Genomic DNA, 11,665 nt, shown 5'->3' on the forward strand with positions numbered 1-11,665 from the left:
TTATGACATAAAGTCAAATTAAATGTATCTCCAATTCAAGATCTCCACAATCACATCTTAAATTTGCCCACAGCCCTTTCAACACCACCCCAAAGGACAAGGGAAGTAGAAGAGGGAAATGAAGTTGAATCCGTGGTCTTAACCAATTGCCGTTGAAAGATATTTTATAAATTTTAACCAAAACATACAGCCATGCAAAGACATTGTTGCAGCCTCTTTTAGGATCTTGGGAGGGGCTAGGCAAATGAGAATCTTGAAAATTACATTTTTTTAAAGTTTATTTTTGAGAGAAAGAAAGCAAACAGAGGAGGGGCAGAGAGAGAGAAAAGAGGATCTGAAGCAGGCTCCACACTGTCAATGCAGAGCCTGACATGGGTCTTCAACTCAGGAACTGTGAGATCATGACCTGAGCCAAAATCAAGAGTCCAACGTTTAACCAACTGAACCACCCAAGAAGCCCTTAAACTTACATTTCATTAGCTTTGTGCTAAGCCTGCCCTTTCCTATATCATAGAATAACTGAAGGTGAATGAGATAAGATGTTAACTATTTACTTGTGTTCTACACAAGTGTTACAGCCCCGCCAGAATACTACATTTTTTAATGTCATAAAATTGGTGAATCTCAGTGGATATATCTTTTCTTGTTGGAAACGCAAGAGAAATCATCCTTTTCCCCCCTGCATACTATATAAAGCTATACTAGAAACAGAACACACTATGAACATGATCACTTCTATTTTTTTCCCTGATCGGCAGCTTAGTATATGATATGAACCAAGAAGTCATATGGAAATAATTTCTTGAAAGGTCATATTAATGTAATAAAGGGTGATGACAACACCCACAAAATCTAGAACTCTGTATAAATATATCAAAATACTATTTTTTAAAAAAAGATCACCTATGTGGATTTTTTCCCCAAAATGTTTTTAGGTAAGAGAGTTCTGGATTTCTAAATTTTCTTTAATGTTTATTTATTTTTGAGAGACAGATAGAGACAGAGCATGAGTGGGGGAGGGGCAGAGAGAGAGACACACACAGAATCTGAAGCAGGCTCCAGGCTCTGAGCTGTCAGCACAGAGCCCAATTAAGGGCTCAAACTCGTGAATGCGAGATCATGAGCTGAGCTGAAGTCGGATGTTTACCTGACTTAGCCTGCTAGGGGCCCTGAGAGTCTGCATATCTAAAGAAAAGACAGATTAAGATTTTGATTGAGATTTTTCAATAGAACAAGAAAAATTGTGCAGGATGCATGAGCCTTTCTCATAGACTGATCTTATTTCCGCGGGTATTGGCATAAGGCCTGGGTTGGGGTGGCAGTGCGGGAGTGGCCGGCACTGCTATAATTAGAGAGTGGGCGGTATAAGTTTTTCAAGTACAGAAGGCTGGTTTGCCCATTCCTAATGTAGGGATTGCTCTGTACAGTACTGCGTGCATAGCTGCCCTCTACTGGATAGAATGACAATTTGCCCAAGTTCATTGAAACTGGAATTCATTTACTCAAGTGTTCACTTAACATTTAAGAAATATGATTTTCTTAAGTGTTGTGTTGAGCTTTAGGGATATAGCCATGAGGAAAACACAGTGTCTTACTCAAATTGCTCATGGAAAGTTGGGGGCGACTCCTAAGAAAATCAGTGATTGTACTCTATTAATAGTGATAGGAATGAATACTATCAGATTATTGAGAAAATCTTATACTCTGGCTTAGTATCTAGTATGACTCCTGTTTTAGACCTCATCTCACAAAATTATGCAAGACATTCTGGAATTTTTACCTTAGGAGTGAGGTTGACATATAAAAACAGACACACAGTTTGAATTTCCGATGAAGATTACATAGAACATACTTATATCAATTGTTTCCTTTGCAGATAAGCATCTTTCAAAACCAAAAGATTTAGAATTAAGTATAAAAGTAATTAAGAAAATTTTGGCATTTTAATATGTCTGAGTAATCTTAAAGCTTTTTTTTTTTAATGTTTTATTTATTTGTAGGAGAGAGAGAGAGAGACAGCGTGAGCAGGGGAGGGTCAGAGAGAGAGGGAGTCACAGACTGAAACAGGCTCCAGGCTCTGAGCTGGCAGTCAGCACAGAGCCCGACGCGGGGCTCGAACCCACGAACCGCGAGATCATGACCTAAGTGAAAGTCGGACGCTTAACCGACTAAGCCACCCGGGCGCCCCTAATATGTCTGAGTAATCTTAGGAGTCTAGTTGAAATTGTATAGCTAAAATAATCTATATAGGCTATAATTTTAAGCTTGAATCTTAAACTGACAGTATTGGAACTCTGAAAAAAGTCTCAAGAATCACTATATTTATACTTAATTTTTTTACATTATAAAAATTACTCAATACTTAGGAAAGTTTGTTAGTTGGACAACTAATACATAGAAAAAGAGAATCGACTTCATTACATTTATAAGTGCAAATCAAAAAATAAGTTCAATTATCTAAGTTTATAAGTGGGACCAAATATTTAGCAAATTCGTTTGATAGTATTTATTATAGCTTAATACATTTATAAATCAAATGAAGGATTTGCAAGGTGGATTTAAAAGCTTAAGGAAGAAACAAGTTTTAAAATGTGTAACCTTAACAAACAGCACATGAATTTTACAAAAGCAAGGAACCCTAGAGTAATCTTTTCTGGGCATAAAAGCAATCCTCAAGGACACCACCTACATACATTGAAACCAGTCATTCACTTGATAAATATATATGGAACACTTACTATCTGTACAGGATCTGAAGACAGTAGTTAACAAAACAAACAAAAATAGTCTCGCTTTTGTGGATAAAGCATGGCATTTTAGATGTTATGGGAATTACCAGATTTAGTTCAAGTCAGAAGACAACAATCAATAGGTAGAAGGAGAGGGAAATTCTTCTACAAATGAAATAGCTGAGGGTTCCTATATGGAGCCCAAGAAAGATCCTATAATATAGAAGGAGGAGGTAAAAGTAACATTTTAGATTCAAGGGAAGTGTGTATATCTGAAAGAAAAGCTGGTGGAAGAAACAGATATAATTTTAGAAAACAACTCCTTTGTACCTGGAAAACTCAGAAAATATAGACAAGCTCAGGGATGAAAGATGGGAATATAAATCAATAGACTGTGATAAAAAGGAAGCAGGTAGAAACAGAAATTGAATTAAGTTCAAATGGCAGAGTTAGATAAATCTTTGTTTTAGGATCATCACTGTAAAAATTGATTCAGACCAAAAAAACCTCAATGGATACTAAAATTATTCAGTGAAAGTTTGATAGGAACAGGAAATACACACAGTCTCAAGATATTTCCAAACAAATCACATATTAATTGTAAAGTGAAAAAGTAACTTTATAGTGGAGAAATCTGGTGGACACTGCCTTGAGTGATGATCAAAGTTAAAATTACCAGTAACAGGACAAATGGACATAATATTCTTCCTAATGTGATAAACTGAGAAGCATGTGGCGTTCCTGCCAAAAAAATGAATAACCTGATTCTAATTATAGCAAACCCAGATTGAGAGATATATTACAGAACAACTGGCCTACACTCCTCAAAAATATCGAAGTCATGAAATACAAAGCAAAGCTGAGAAAGAGTTCTAGGTTTAAGAAACTGAAGAAACACGATGACTACATGTAATGCGTGGTTACAGATCGGCTCCTATATTTAAGCATTAGTGGAATAAGTGATGGATTTTGAATATGGACTATATTGTAAGATAATAGTATTGTAACAATGTTAAATTCCCTGAATTTAATCATTGGACTATGGGTTATGTAAGAAAAAGTCCTCACTTTGAGCAGATAGAGGCTGAAAGATAGAGTCAGGATATATGTAATTACTCTTATGTGTTTCAGCAATAGTAAAAATGACATGTGATACAAACTGAGAGAGAAAGAGGGGATCATGTGTTCAAAGATAGATATCCTTTTAAAGCAAATCTATCAAAATGTTAATAATTGGTGAATCCAGGTGAAAATACATAGACGTTCATTGTTCTTGAGATTTTTCTGAGTTTTGAAAATGGTTTTTCAAAATGGAAAATTCAAGGGGCACCTGCGTGGCTCAGTTGGTTAAGTGTCCGACTTTGGCTCAGGTCATGATCTCAGGGTCCATGAGTTCAACATCCAGCTTTGGGCTGACAGCTCAGAGCCTGAAGTCTACCTCGGATTCTGTGTCTCGTTCTCTCTCTGCCTCTCCCCTGCTTATACTCTTTCTCTCTCTCTCAAATAAATAAACATTAAAAAAATTGTTTTTTAAAAAAACAGATGAACATAGGGGAAGGGAAGCAAAAAGAATATAAAAACAGGGAGGGAGACAAACATAAGAGACTCTTAAATAAATAGAGGGTTGCTGGAGGGGGTGTGTGGAAGGGGGGATGGGCTAAATGGGTAAGGGGCATTAAGGAATGTACTCCTGAAATCATTGTTGCACTATATGCTAAGTAAATTGGATGTAAATTTAAAAATTAAATAAATTATAAAAAAATAAAAACAAAAAATACTATAAAGAGATTCATCCTATATTGATAAAAGACCTAATATACATGAAAATATAATCCTCATAAAGTTTTATGCACTAAATAATACAGTTCTACATATGTGAGGAAAAAGCATCCATAAATTTGAGGAGAAATTGATAGAAACATATTTCTCTGAGTGCATGATTCTCTGATTTCTTGGAGAGTTCAAAAGACAAACATTAAGTAGATAAAAAATAAAGATTTTGACAGTCTGAATAATGTGAGTAGTAAGACAGATATAATACGTGTATGCTAAACTTTATGCACTGTAGAGAATGGCAATAGGAACTTTGTAAGTACCACACATTTTAGGCTATATAAAACCCCCAATAAATTCCCCAAAACAAATTTGCACAGATTATATTTTCTGATTATATTGTAATTAAATTGGGAAATAAGAACAGAAAAAAACAACATCTAAATCACTTGGAAATTAAAAAAGCTTTTCAAAATAACTTTTGTCATAAAGAGGAAATTAAAAATGTAAATACATATTCTTTAGAAAATAATAATGAAAATACCAAATATAGAAAGCCATAGGATAAAGCCAATCAATGTATGACCTTAAAGGCAGACTCATTGTCTTAAAAATGTTGTCTTCACATGAAAAAGATGAAAACAAACTAACCAAACCAAGAAGTTAATAGTAAATGAAGTACAGGTATATCTAAGAAAATAATATGAAATAAAACAAAAATTAATTTTCTAGATAATGCAAAATAAGTGGTAGATTTTTTATCCTGTGGAATTTCAAAAAGGAAACAAAAATGGGAATAGAGAAAATAGAAACTGACATTGTAGGTTTGGTATCGTTATATAGGGTTGCTCGCAAGAAAATTCTTTTATTCAGTTTCATCATGGCATTTTACCTTCGACCTTTCTATACAGAGAACAAACTAGTGGTTGCCAGAGGGGAGGGAAGGGGGGGGATAGGCAAAATAGTTGAAGTTGATTAAGGGGTATAAACTTCTGGTTATAAAATAAAGCACAAGAATGAAAAGTACAGCACAGGAAATATAGTAAATAATATTGTAATAACTTTGAATGGTGACATATGGTAACTATGCTTACCATGGTGAGCATTTTATGATGCATATAATAGGCAAATCAGTATGTTGTACACCTGAAGCTAGTATATGTCAACTATACTTTAAAAAATAACATGTATTTTTTCCTACTAATAACACGTGTCCATTGTAAGAAATTTGGAAGTTACAGAAAAGCACAGAAAAGAAAAGAAAAATCACCTGTAATCCTGCAACACACTTTCTTGGAAAAAACTTTTTTTGCTTTTCTGTATACCTTAACCATGCAAATATGCATCCCTAAAATGAGTTTACTTTTGCCTATTTGGGGCCTGTATATAAATGGCAACTCACAACATGTATTCTTTTCTGACTGATTTCTTTCCTTTACCATTGTGTATTTCGTTCATGTTGCTGCATATAACTGTAGTTTATTGTTTTCATTGCTGTTATATACCAGTGGATGAATATGCCACCATTTGGGTTGATGGATGTTTGGGTTGTTTCCAATATTTGACTATTATGAACAGTGTTGGTATGAAATTCTTACACATGTCTTTGGGTGCAAATTCCTGGGAGTACAATTGCTGGGCACCCTAATTTTTAAGTGTGAAAGGAAGCCATCTGGCTGGCTCAGGCAGTAGAACTTGCAAAGCCTGATCTCAAGGTCATGACTTTGAGCCCCTCCTTGTGTGTAGTCATTACTAAAAAAAAATAAATAAAAACAAAAGGAAGGATAAGGGTCAATGAAGGAGAAAATGAGAAGTAGATCAATTTTGACCTTTTATCGTCACAATTGATTAAGAGGAGAAATAAAATTTTATGTCACAAATGGAGCAAAACTGAAACTTGAAATAATTTCTTAAAATACCAGTGTTTTATAGGCACATAAACATAAAGCAGTTCTTACCACTTTGGGGAGTGTCACACATCTGAGATTCTGATAAAAATATGGAAACTTTTCCCACTAAACTGAACTTAAAAATTTTCATTTTCACATTGCTTTAGTGTATTTCACTGAAACTCCCCTTTCAATTCAAGGTGAAACCTTCAATCCAATGAACAAAAACCTTGCTGTGTGCTCGTTTTTTTAAAAAAATATCTCTCATGACATGCTACGTTCAGGTTTTAAAATACATTGAAAATTTGAAAATTTGCCTTGGGGCACCTGGGTGGCTTAGGTTAAGCGTCCGACTTTCGCTTAGGTCATGATCTCGCGGTTCGTGGGTTCGAGCCCCGCGTCGGGCTCTGTGCTGACTGCCAGCTCAGAGCCTGGAGCCTGTTTCAGTCTGTGACTCCCTCTCTCTCTGACCCTCCCCTGCTCACGCTGTCTCTCTCTCTCTCTCTCCTAGAAATAAATAAAACATTAAAAAAAATTAAAAAAAAAAAAAGAAAATTTGCCTTAAATTAGGTGATTATTGGGAAGTGAAATGCGGTACCATTTCGGTTCCTTGTCCCAACATCTCTACTCATAAAATTACAGGATGCTTCAAGCATGCAACTGCAAAACTAAATCCCAGTTACTGTACTGGAGAACTCGGATTCTATGATCTACATAATCCTTGAATCAGGACTGTTAAGAGGCCATGCTACAAAGAGATAATTTAGATCCTCCAAACTTGTGATGTGTTCGCTATCTCCAGACTTAAGCCTTAGCAGTTGGCCATTACCTGTGGAACATGTTTAAAGACCTTCCAAAAATTTTAAATTATAAAGTCAACGAAAAAATGTCCCGGAATAACTCTTTCAGAAGAACTGATGATGTGGGGCACCTGGGTGGCTTAGTCGGTTAAGCGTCCGACTTTCGCTTAGGTCATGATCTCGCGGTTCGTGGGTTCGAGCCCCGCGTCGGGCTCTGTGCTGACTGCCAGCTCGGAGCCTGGAGCCTGTTTCAGTCTGTGACTCCCTGTCTCTCTGACCCTCCCCTGCTCATGCTGTCTCTCTCTCTCTCTCTCTCTCTCCTAGAAATAAATAGCCCATTTAAAAAAGAAGAAGAAGAAGAACTGTTGATGCTTGGAAGCTAACTCAAACAAGGCCCGTTCTGTTCTGTTCAGTTTAGGGAAGAGAACCCAGACCTCTGAGTCGAAAGGATGCTAGTAGCGGGCATATTACATTCACGTAGTCATTCAACAAATGTTTATTGAGTGCCTACTACGTGCAAATGGAGTACGCACCCAACACACATTCCACGTTGGAACACCCTACTAGTCTACAAACTCCATCTCTACCCAGTACCCAATCCCCTCGCTCTTCAAGTCTCCCCCAACAGGACCACTTGCGCTGCGCAGGTGCAGAAGAGGCCGCCTCCCTGCACGGAAGCCTCCACGTGCGCACGCACAGAAGCCTCCACGTGCGCACGCACGTGCCTGCGAGCCTCGCTTTATTCCTGAAGTTTCCGGGCAAGCAAGTGCCGGGCTTTTTGTTTCGCTGTGAAGATTTAGATTCTGAGGAACTGACTGGACAAAGAAGGCCGTCTAAGGTTTGTGGGGAATGTGGTGGGGAGACCGTTTAGCAGCTGGCAAGGTTCTTGGTGAATTAGGGAAAGCATGTTAATTATCGTGAAGTTCAAGGATTCTTAACTCGAGCCCGAAGGTGGGGCTCCTCTGGGCCCGGTTACCGAATGTTAAATACTAGCTTCCCGTAGATGAGCTACTTCCCACGCTCGCGCTCCTTCGCTCCAGTGCAGAGGTATCCCGACACCTCGGAAAATAGGAGGTAACGAGAGGGGAAACCCTACTGTTTGGACGTGGCCGTGATGCCTAACCCCTTGATTCTCGGTTGCCAGAAGGCGGAAGCAAGGGAGCAGTGCGAACGCTGTGTACCCCGCACGGAGCCGGACGCGTCGGGAGTGGATTAGCGTCGGTNAAACTTTTCGGGTCCCACCGTGGCGTGGGTGCAGAAAAAGCCTCCTGACCTCAGGTAGTTTAGTATGAGCCACTGCCTAAGCCCATTCCTACTCAGATCTTTCAAGGCAGTTTCCGTCATTTCCACTCTGAGGGTGAATTAATTTGGAATGCTTAGTTTGAGGTACACGGCCGTCCAGGTGGCGGTGTGGAAAACCGTTTAGTAAGGATGGTACAGAAAGTGGAAAGGTCGACAGTTCCAGGTAACTCCAAGGCTCTGAAAGAGAACACGGTGTCCCTCACGTTTTAAAAATTGGCGGTTCCAAGTGCAATGTAAAGCACCCCAACACCGTAAGTGCAACGTTTGCCTTTTGGGTGACAGATGAATGTGGGACTCTTTCAAAGTATGAAGTGGAAGTGACACAGAATTGTAGTTCGCGCATTTATGTTTTTGAATTTGCTTTTTGTCAGTTATGTGCCAAGTGTGTACGTGTAGAGGGAGTAGAAATGGTTTAAGCTTTAAGGAAAGTGTCATTGAATTCACATTTTAGAAAATACTTAATATATTAGATAATCTAAAAAGATTTTAGGCTTCATTCAGAATTTGTCATTGTTCATTGGAAAAGGAGGGCACATTTTAACATAAGAGGCCAAGGGAACTGGAGAACTGAAATCAGTATTTATAGGTATTTTCAGTGCTCTGTCATTGCTCGTTTTCTTAAAAGCTTCTAATTTAAACACACGCATAGAAAACTGTCTTTATCTTATTCCCCAGATATTTTAAAATCTGAAGCTAATCATAAAGATGTCAAAATTTTGTAGACATTGCCTAAATGTCTTGAAAACCTATGCATATTTGCTTTTTTAAAAATTTTGTAAAGAATTTGAGGTGCCTGGCTGGCTCAGTCAGAAGAGCTTGGCTGCCTCAATCGGAAGAGCATCTAACTCTTGATCTCAGGCAAGGAGTTCGAGCCTTGCAGTGGGTGTACAGAGATTACTTAAATAAATTTACTTTAAAAATTTACTTTAAAAAATTATTGAAGAATTCATATGACTAGGGAAAAATTGGAATTATCTTTAGAGGTTAGTTGTTAACCAACAGGAAAAATAAGCATGATAACGTTTAGTTAAAATTTCTGAAAATTTAACACTAGTGACTAGTGAGAATTTCAATGTGTATTTCAGCCATATTTTATTTTTATAGTTTATTACATTAAAAATGTTTTATCCTTTTGCAGTATATACATCTGAAGTCATTATGTTGTACACCTGAAACTAGTAAAATGTTTTATGTCAATTACATTTACATTTTTAAAATGGTTTATACAACCAGTAAAATATACTTATAGTGCCTTTGTTAATAAAATATATTATAATGGTACTTGTACTCAATTGCAAGTGATTTAAGGATCACTTTTTGTCTCAATACACCAGCTACTAGGGAACTTTTAAGTTATAAAGTTATTTTTTACTATACTGACAGATGATGTACTGTACCTGGATTACAAAATTTTTTAATTAGGGATAACAATCACCATTTTTACAATACCTCAAGATTAATTTTAGAACATTGGCAATTCTGATTTTTGGTAGAAGTGTTACTTTGGTCAGCTTTTGCTGTGTTCTTATTTCTTATTTATTTGTACATGTCTTTGCTTTGAAGAAGAATGCTTTAGGGAATTTGAAGTGGCTGCATGTTATCCCGTTAGATGTGATGGAATCTGATTAACTGCAAACCCTAAATGTGTTGCACGGTTGGGATTAATTTTCCTTTAATGCTTACCTTTTTTCAATTCATTTTTGTTGCTTACTTTTATAAAAAAAAAAAAAAAGGAACTCTTTTTTGTTTAACAAATATTTCCAGAATACCAGTCTTTTATTCATTGATTTTTTTGTGTGTTTATAAGTGATATTCTAGGCTGATTTGTGATACTGTCAGTTATATGAAGTTAGTTGAGAAGTAGGCTTAGATTGTCAGAAATTAACTTTCTAGAAGTAGCTCTATTTTACAAGGTGAAGTGAAGTTGCATAGTAAGCTGAGCATAAACTTAAGAGAATTTTAAACTCATAAATCGAGTAAATTTGATGATTGCTTTAATGAGCAATTTTGCCTATTTAGGATAGTCTCTGAAGTCTGGTAGCAACTCTGTATACTTGGAATGTATAATCCACATAATGCAAGCCTTTGTAATTACTGCCCTGTGAAACTAATGATAGTTGCTCCTGAGAGTCTGTCTTTAATTACGGCAGCTGAGACTTCGGCAGAGCTGCAGCTGCTGCTGTCATTAGTATGGCTGTGGTTCTATGTGAACAATTAAATCCTTATCAGAGCATCATTTTGATATTGGATGGCTTCGGTAGTGCTTATTAGATCCTAGATATATAAAAACATTTTGATTTTTAAGTGTTTCTGACACTTAAACTCTACTGTAACTCAGCTCAAGGATATGGAGGACAGAATTGGAAGTGAGAAAATCACTGACTTGAGTATCTAGCTTCTCAGGATACAGTTCTGGAAGCTCCTATGCACACACCTCCTGCGCACACATACCTTCTTTTTGCCAGTGAAGGTAAAATTTAATTTCTTTTTCACTTTTATAAGCATGAGCTTGTTAGCACTGTTATGTTCATAGGTTGAGCAGCAAAACTGCGAAGCGTGTGTGTGAGAGAGAAAAGGAGGGGAATGAGTGAATGGCCTTTTTTATATTAAACCAGCAGAAACCATTGTAATCCTCTTGTCTAGGGGTTCTTAATTTAGGACGCATGGACTTTGGTGATTACTTGAAGCCCCTGATTGTTTGCAAAAAAAAAAAAAAAAATGTGTGGATTTTGAAAATATTTGCTGAGGAAAATAATAGGGCTTCATCAGACTCTAAAAGGTGTGAGCCTCCCTCCCCAAAAGACAAATTTAGCAATAATATACTTGAAGTAGTTGTACAGGAACACATTTCCACTTTTATAAACCGAAATTGCAAGATATTGGCAGAACTAGGATTCAGGCCTAGGTTTCTGACTGCCAGTCCTTTGCAGCTTTCGTTAGTCTACAGGTATTGCACCTTGTAGTGGCCTCTTTTTTGATAGGCCAGTGTTCTCTGTGGCTTACAAGTAAAACTTTTAGAGGGACGTATCAAGTTCATGTAAGCATTTTAATCACAAGTCTTAGCAGAAATTATGAGCAAAAAATGAATTATTGTATATAAAGGAAGATATGAACAAATATTTCCTAATATAATACATGGAAACATTGCCATAATTTTGTACCATTAATATAA

The sequence above is a fragment of the Crocuta crocuta genome, unplaced genomic scaffold, assembly GCF_008692635.1.
Source record: "Crocuta crocuta isolate KB4526 unplaced genomic scaffold, BGI_CrCroc_1.0 scaffold546, whole genome shotgun sequence".
NCBI lineage: Eukaryota > Metazoa > Chordata > Mammalia > Carnivora > Hyaenidae > Crocuta > Crocuta crocuta.